We start from the raw sequence: 8513 nt of genomic DNA, 5'->3' as shown, positions 1-8513 counted from the left end.
TATACAAAATATTTTGATGAAATTTTCTATAGAAACAAAATTATGAAAAAATTGTCTATAGAGAAAAAATTTTGAGAAAATTTCCTACAGAGATAAAATTTTGAGAAAATTTTCTATACAAATAAAATTTTGAGAAAATTTTCTATACAAATAAAATTTTGAGAAAATTTTCTATAGAAATAAATTTTTGACAAAATTTTCTATTGACAAAATGTTGATGAAATTTTCTATAAAAATAAAATTATGAAAAAAATTGTCTATAGAGATACAATTTTGAGAAAATTTTCTATACAAATAAAATTTTGAGAAAATTTTCTATAGAAATAACATTTTGACCAAATTTTTTATAGAAATAAATTTTTGACAAAATTTTCTATAGAAATAAATTTTTGACAAAATTTTCTATAGAAATAAATTTTTGACAAAATTTTCTATTGAAAAAATGTTGATGAAATTTTCTATAGAAATAAAATTATGAAAAAATTGTCTATAGAGATACAATTTTGAGAAAATTTTCTATACAAATAAAATTTTGAGAAAATTTTCTATAGAAATAAATTTTTGACAAAATTTTCTATAGAATAAAAATTTTAATATAATATTCGATAGAAAAAAAAATTTTTGACAAAATTTTCTATAGCAACGAAATTTTGACAAAATTTTCTATAAAAATAAAATTTTCTATAACAATGAAATTTTGCAAATATTTTCTAAATAAATCAAATTTTGCAAAAATGTTCTAAAGAGATAAAATTTTTGGCAAAATTTTCTATAGAGATAAAATGTCGACAACATTTGCTATAAACAAAATTTGATAAAATTTTCTATAGATATAAAATTTTGAGAAAATTTCCTATAGAGATAAAATTTTGAAAAAATTTCTATACAAATAAAATTTTGACCAAATTTTCTATAGAAATAAAATTTTGCCAAAATTCTCTATAAAAATTTTTTTGATGAAATCTATATATATAAAATTCAATCTATGTTTGTTTATTTGTTTGTTTGTTTGTTTGATTGTTTGTTTGTATGTACCGAGTTGGCTCCGAAACGGCTGATCCGATTTACTTGAAACTTTCAGAGATCGTAGGGGGCGTTCATGTGGTGAAAATAGGGTACCTCATTTTTTGACACCTGGTCGCGGAGGGGGACCTCCCCTTTGTCGGACTTTTTGAAAATTGGACCAAAGTTGAACGATTTGGTTGAAATTTTCGTTGAAGATTGGGGTTGGCATCTAGACAAAGATTCGCTACTTTTTATTGCGATATTTGGTGGCGGAGGGGGACCTCCCCTTTGTTCGACTTTTTTTAAAGTACAGTGAAAAAACTAAAATTCTCTAAATTATCTGAGATTTACAGAGAACATGCGGAATTAATATGGGGTACCTGATGATTTCATATGATTTGAAACTTGGAAAAATTATGCGATTTGCTTGAAATTTTCATAGAATGTTGGGGTTGGCCTCTAGACAAAAATCTGCTACATTATTTTTCGATATTTGGTCGGGGAGGAGGTCCTCCTCTAAAGCTAAAAAAAAAAATTCTTAAGTTTTCTTGAAATTAACAAAAGCAGTGGGGGAAGGTTATGAACGAAGAGGCAACCTTCCTTGCCCCACGCTTGAAGGAAAGTTTCAAGAATTTTCAGGGAAAGTTAGGGATGCTATTCACTACGGTATTTGTCGATATTGTATCGGGAAAAGTGACGTCCCTTTAAAACAATAGAGCAAAATTTAAACATCTCCGATCTACTTGAAATTTACAGGGAACGTGGGAGGAGGTGATTAAATGTATACATGATTGATGATTAGTAGGTATATGATTTTTCGATATCTGGTTGGGGAAGGGGAAAATTGAAATAAACTTTGTCGATTTACTTCGATAGAATTTATAGGGACCATTGAATAGTTTGTGAAATTAATATAGGGTGCGTGATAGTTCGATATCAGGTCGGAGTAGAGCGAAGGTGGGGAGAGGGTTCCCTTTTGTCCTTTTTTTTCTTAAATTGAAAGTAGAGGGTTTTCTGTAAATGGGAACTCGTTACATAATTTTATGACATATTTTATGCACAGGTTTCTGTCTGACTTCTTTTTAGTAAAGAACTTACATTTACATGAAATTGGCAGCCAACGTAGAGGGTGCATAATTTTCCAACATTTTAGCAAATATTAATGTGGTAAAATTTTTTACTACTTTTGCTTTTTCCGATTTATGGGATGGGAAACAGTAATTCTTTATATGTTATTATAATGTAGTGCTCAATTTTCAGATATTTTGAGAAGAAGGATCCTTGACAAACCACACTTAAAATTCACAAGAAATATAGAAGATTGTCCAACTACTTGAATACAGAACATTATTTAAAAATTTTTGAGGAAAGGATACACCTTTTCCCCGACATTTTTTAAGACGAACCGTTTTACGTATGCATATCCGTCGTATTTGTACCTATAAACGAAAAAGCACGTAGTCTGATTTGTTTGAAAGAATTCAAATCTTTTCGAATTTGCTTTCAGCACGAAGGATATGGTTGACTAACTTAACGCAAAATATTCCTACAAATACGCTTTGGAAGGCGCAGCGAAGCGGGCCGGGTTACGCTAGTTTTCTATAAAATTGATGAAATTGTGTATAGAGATAAAATTTTGAGAAAATTTCCTATAGAGATAAAATTTTGAGAAAATTTTCTATACAAATAAAATTGTGAGAAAATTTTCTATAAAAAAAAATTGACAAAATTTTCTATAGAAATAAAATTTTGACAAAATTTTCTATAGAAATAATTTTTTGACAAAATTTTCTATAGAAAAAATTTTGATGAAATTTTCTATAGATATAAAATTATGAAAACAATGTGAATAGAAATAAAATTTTGAGAAAATTTCCTATAGAAATAAAATTTTGAGAAAATTTTCTATAGAAATAAAATTTTGATAAAATTTTCTATAGAAATAAAATTTTGAGAAAACTTTCTATAGAGATTAAATTTTAACGAAATTTTCTATAGACATACAATTTGACAAATTTCCTCTAGAGATAAAATTTTGACAAATTTTCTATAGAAATAAAATTTTGATAAGATTTTCTATAGAAATAAAATTTTTACACAATGTCCTCTCGACATAAAATTTTGACAAAATTTTCTATAGAGATAAAATTTTTACAACATTTTCTTTAGAGATAAAATGTTGACTACATTTTCTATAGAAATAAAATCTTGGCAAAATTTTCTATAGACATAAAATTTGGCAAAATGTCCTCTAGAGATAAAATTTTGACAAATTTTCTATAGAAATAAAATTTTGATAAGATTTTCTATAGAAATAAAATGTTTAAAAAAATTTTCTATAGAGACACAATTTTTAAAAAATTTTCTATAAAGATAAAATTTTAGCAAAATTTTCTATAAAGATAAAATTTTAACAAAATTTTCTATAGAGATAAAATTTTGAGAAAATTTTCTATAAAAATTAAATATTGACAAAATTTTCTATTGAGATAAAATTTTGAAAAAAATTTTCTATTGAGAAAAAATTTTAACAAAATTTTCTATAGAGATAAAATAAAGAAAAAAGAAATTCTAAAAAGATAAAATTTTGAGAAAATTTTCTATTGAGATAAAATTTTCTATAGAGATAAAATTTTGACAAAATTTTCTATTGAGGTAAAATTTCAACAAAATTTTCTATATAGATAACATTTTAACAAAATTTCCTTTAGAAATAAATTTTTGACAAAATTTGCTATAGAAATAAAACGTTAACAAAACTTTCTATAGAGATAAAATTTAAAAAAAAAAATTCTAAAAAGATGAAATTTTGAGAGAATTTTCTATTAAGATAAAATTTTCTATAGAGATAAAATTTTAACAATATTTTCTATAGAAATAAAATTTTGATAAAATCTTCTATAGAGATAAAATTTTAACAAAATTTTCTATAAAGATAATATTTTAACAAAATTTCCTATAGAAATAAATTTTTGACAAAGTTTTCTATAGAAATAAAATGTTGGCAAAATTTTCTATTGAGATAAAATTGTGAAAAAAAAAATTTTATTGAGAAACAATTTTAACAACTTTTTTTATAGAGATAAAATTTTAAAAAATTTTTCTATAGAGATAAAATTTTGAAAAAATTTTCTATTGAGGTAGAATTTTAACAAAATTTTCTATAGAGATATATTTTGAAAAAAATTCTATTGAGATAAAATTTTAACAAAATTTTCTATAGAGATAAAATGATAACAAAATTTTCTATAGAGATAAAATTTTAGCAAAATTTAAAATTTTAACAAAGAGAGAAAAGTTTGACTAACTTTTCTTTAAACTCAATATTAAAATAAAATAATAACACCAAATAAACCTATATTTCATAATAACCATAAAGTTTGATAAAACAATAAGATTTCGTTTTCTGAATTATATATATATTATAATGAGTTTTTTGTGTGTATAAGCTGAACTTTTCCTATAAAAAAAAACTTTGAATAACTATCTATGCTATCTACCAAAAAAACAAAACAAATTCACAATAATACGAACTTTTGGAATACAAATTCAATGAAATCAAAATTCACTTTCATTTTTTCCATTTTACAGCCGGCAGCCGCAATACCCCAAATTCGCAAAATATCATTCATAGATAAATGTTTAAGCTGTTGTTAAGGATTATTTTGTACCAAAGAAAAAACACAAAATCAAAATGGTTTCAAGTGAATCGTTTATTCATTCATTCATTCAGTGCCCATTCGATCGATTTATGGCAAATTTATTTCCACTTTGCATTTGCCCGAAAAAAATGTATTTTCAACATAGCTACTCAGTGGTACCACACATTCACTGCCTATACCCGTAGGAAAGGGGACATTGCCATCGAGTAATATAGAAATATTCAAATTTTGAAATGATGTAGTTTTTTTTTTTTTGTTTGGTAGAATGACATGCAGAAGAGCGGAAATCTTTTAATTCAATTCAAAATATCGATAAGTGCATATATTATAACTATAGATATTAGGGTCGTATGTTATTATATACATTGATGGAATAGAATTAAGGATGGTCCCCCTTACATAAAAAAGTTAAAGAAAATTTTTGTCATATAAATTCATTCAATAAGCTGTCAGTAAAAAGTTAAAGTAAAAAATTGAAAAATAAATTATTTTGAAAATAAATTTCCTTTTTCTATAGAATTTTTTTTTTAAATTTTATTTCTATAGAAAATTTTGTCAAAATTGTATTTATGTAGAAAATTTTTTCAATAAATTATTTCTATAGAAAGTTTTGTCAAAATTATAGAAAATGTTGTCTTCATTTTATTCCTAGAAAAATTTTGTCAATATTTCATCACCATCGAAAATTTTTGTCAATATTTAATTCCTATAGAAAATTTTTATCAAAAATTTATTTCTACAGAAAATTTTGTTTCAATAGGAAATTTTGACAAAATTTTATTGCTATAGAAAATTTTATCAAAATTCTATTTCTATAGAAAATTTTGTCAAAATTTTATTTCTTAAAAATTTTGTCAAAATTTTATTTCTATAAAATATTTCGTCAACATTTTATTCCTATAGAAAATTTTGCTAAAAATTTATTTCTATAGAAAATTTTGTAAAAAAAATATTTTTTTGAAAATTTTGAAAAAATTTATTTCTTTTGAAAAATTTCTCAAATTTTATTTCTATAGAAAAGTTTCTCAAAATTTTATTCCTAGGGAAAATTTTGTCAAAATTTTATTTCTGTAGAAGATTTTGTCAAAATTTTATTTTAGTAGAAAATTTTGTTTTAATTTTTGTTTTATTTTTTTGTGCTATATAAAAATTTCTTACAATTTTATTTCTTTAAAAAATTTCATTTCTATAGAATACTAGCGTAACCCGGCCCGCTTCGCTGCGCCTTCCGAAGCGTATTTGGAGGAACATTTTGCATTAACTTAGTCAACTATATCCTTCGTGCTGAAAACAAATTCGAAAAGATTTCAAGTCTTTTAAACAAATCGGACTACTTGATTTTTCGTTTATAGGTACAAATACGGCGGGAGAGGGTGTACCCTTTCCTCCAAATTTTTTTAATAATGTTCTGTATTCAAGTAGTTGGACAATCTTCTATATTTCTTGTGAATTTTAAGTGGGGTTTGTCAAGGAAAGGTATCCTTCTCCTCAACATATCTGAAAATTAAGCACTATATTATAATAACATACAAAGAATTACTGTTTTCCATCCAATAAATCGGAAAAAACAAAAGTAGTAAAAAAATTTACCATATTAACATTTGCTAAAATGTTGGAAAATGATGCACCCTCTACGTTGGCTGCCAATTTCATGTAAATTTAAGTTCTTTACTAAAAAGAAGTCTGGCAGAAGCCTGTACAAAAATCATAAAATTATGTACCGAGTTCCCATTTACGGACAACCCTCTACTTTCAACTTAAGAAAAAAAAAACGGACAAAAGGGAACCCTCTCTTTACTAAAATGAAGACTAAAAAGAAGTCTGGCAGAAGCCTGTACAAAAATCATAAAATTATGTACCGAGTTCCCATTTACGGACAACCCTCTACTTTCAATTTAAGAAGAAAAAAAAAAACGGACGAAAGGGAACCCTCTCCCCAACTTCGCTCCACTCCCACCTGATATCGGACTATCACGTACCCTATATTAATATCGCAACTACTCAATGGTCCCTATAAATTCTATCGAAGTATATCGATAAAGTTTATTTCAATTTTCCCCTTCCCCAACCAGATATCGAAAAATCATATACTAATTTAAAAATTATGTATAAATTTAATCACCTCCTGCCACGTCCCTGTAAATTTCAAGTAGATCGGAGATGTTTAAATTTTGCTCTATTGTTTTAAAGGGACGTCACTTTCCCCGATACAATATCGACACCCCTAACCTTCCCTGAAAATTCTTGAAACTTTCCTTCAAGTGTGGGGCAAGGAAGGTTGCCTCTTCGTTCATAACCTTCCCCCACTGCTTTTGTAAATTTCAAGAAAACTTAAATTTTTTTTGTAGTTTTAGAGGAGGACCTCCACCCCGACCAAATGTCGAAAAGCGTATCTTTTGTAAACGTCCCAGAAAATGTCAAGCAAATTATAAGCCTAAAGGGGCGGCCTCTCTTCCGTCCAAATATCACAAAATCAGGTATCAACTATTACGGTTGACGGAGGTTACGATCTCTCCCCAGTCCTCTGTAAATTTCAAGTAACTCGGTAAAGTTTAATTGTTTCTCTGTACGTACTTAAGAGAAGCGGATGTCTCCCTATGTCCTTTTATTTTTATTAAAAAATCAGGAACCTGATATAAATTTCGTAACCCATTTTTTCTGTAAAATTTCAGTCGGGGAGTTTAGTTTTGTTTGAACTTTCAAAAAAAAAAAAAAAAAAAAAAAAATTTGGGCAAAGGGGTGGTCCCCCTCCCCGACCAAATATCGGAAAATAATGTAGCGGATTTTTGTCTACATGCCAACCCCAACATTCAATGAAAATTTCAAGCAAATCGCATAATTTTGTTCCAAGTTTCAAAAAGTAGGGCAAGGGGGAGGTCCTTCTCCCCATACACATATGAAATCATCGGGTACCCCATATTAATTCCATAACCTCACCACATGTTCTCTGTAAATCTCAGATAATTTAGAGAATTTAAGTTTTTTCACTGTACTTTAAAAAAAGTCGAACAAAGGAGAGGCCCCCCTCCGCCACCAAATATCGAAATAAAAAGTAGCGGATCTTTGTCTAGATGCCAACCCCAATCTTCAACGAAAATTTCAACCAAATCGGTCAACTTTGGTCCAATTTTCAAAAAGTCCGACAAAGGGGAGGTCCCCCTCCGCGACCAGGTGTCAAAAAATGAGGTACCCTATTTTCACCACATGAACGCCCCCTACGATCTCTGAAAGTTTCAAGTAAATCGGTTCAGCCGTTTCGGAGCCAACTCGGTACATACAAACAAACAAACAAACAAACAAACAAATAAACAAACATAGATTGAATTTTATATATATAGATTTTGTTAAGTTTTTATTTTCAAAGAAAATTGTGTCGAAATTTTATTTTACTTTTTTTTTATTCTATATAAATATTTCTTTTATTTCTTTAACAATTTTTCTCAAAATTTGATTTCTATAGAACATTTTGTCAAAATGTGATTTCTTAGAAAATTTGGCCAAAATTTTATTCCTATAGAAAATTTGGTCAAGATTTTATTTCTATAGAAAATTTTGTCAAAAGTATTCATAAAAGTAGTCCGATCATCATCAATAGCTGGTGTCGTTCAGAAGTTAGCACGATTTCAACAGCCGGACGGACATTGCTACATCGACTCAGAATTTCACCACCACCTTTGTACGACCGACATGACTGCCACTGGGCGGTGAGTTGATTCTTTCGGGTTAACCCTGTACTGAAATTCTACAACCTCCCCTGTGAAGGATTTTGTAAATTTCACAAAGTTGAAAGTCATAATCTTGTGGACATCTAAGACCTCTTTTTAAAATTACAAAATATACTTTTAT

This window comes from Haematobia irritans, chromosome 5 (genome assembly GCF_050003625.1).
Source record: "Haematobia irritans isolate KBUSLIRL chromosome 5, ASM5000362v1, whole genome shotgun sequence".
Taxonomy (NCBI): domain Eukaryota; kingdom Metazoa; phylum Arthropoda; class Insecta; order Diptera; family Muscidae; genus Haematobia; species Haematobia irritans.
The sequence above is the reverse complement of the archived record's forward strand: the minus strand, read 5'-3'. Positions refer to the sequence as shown.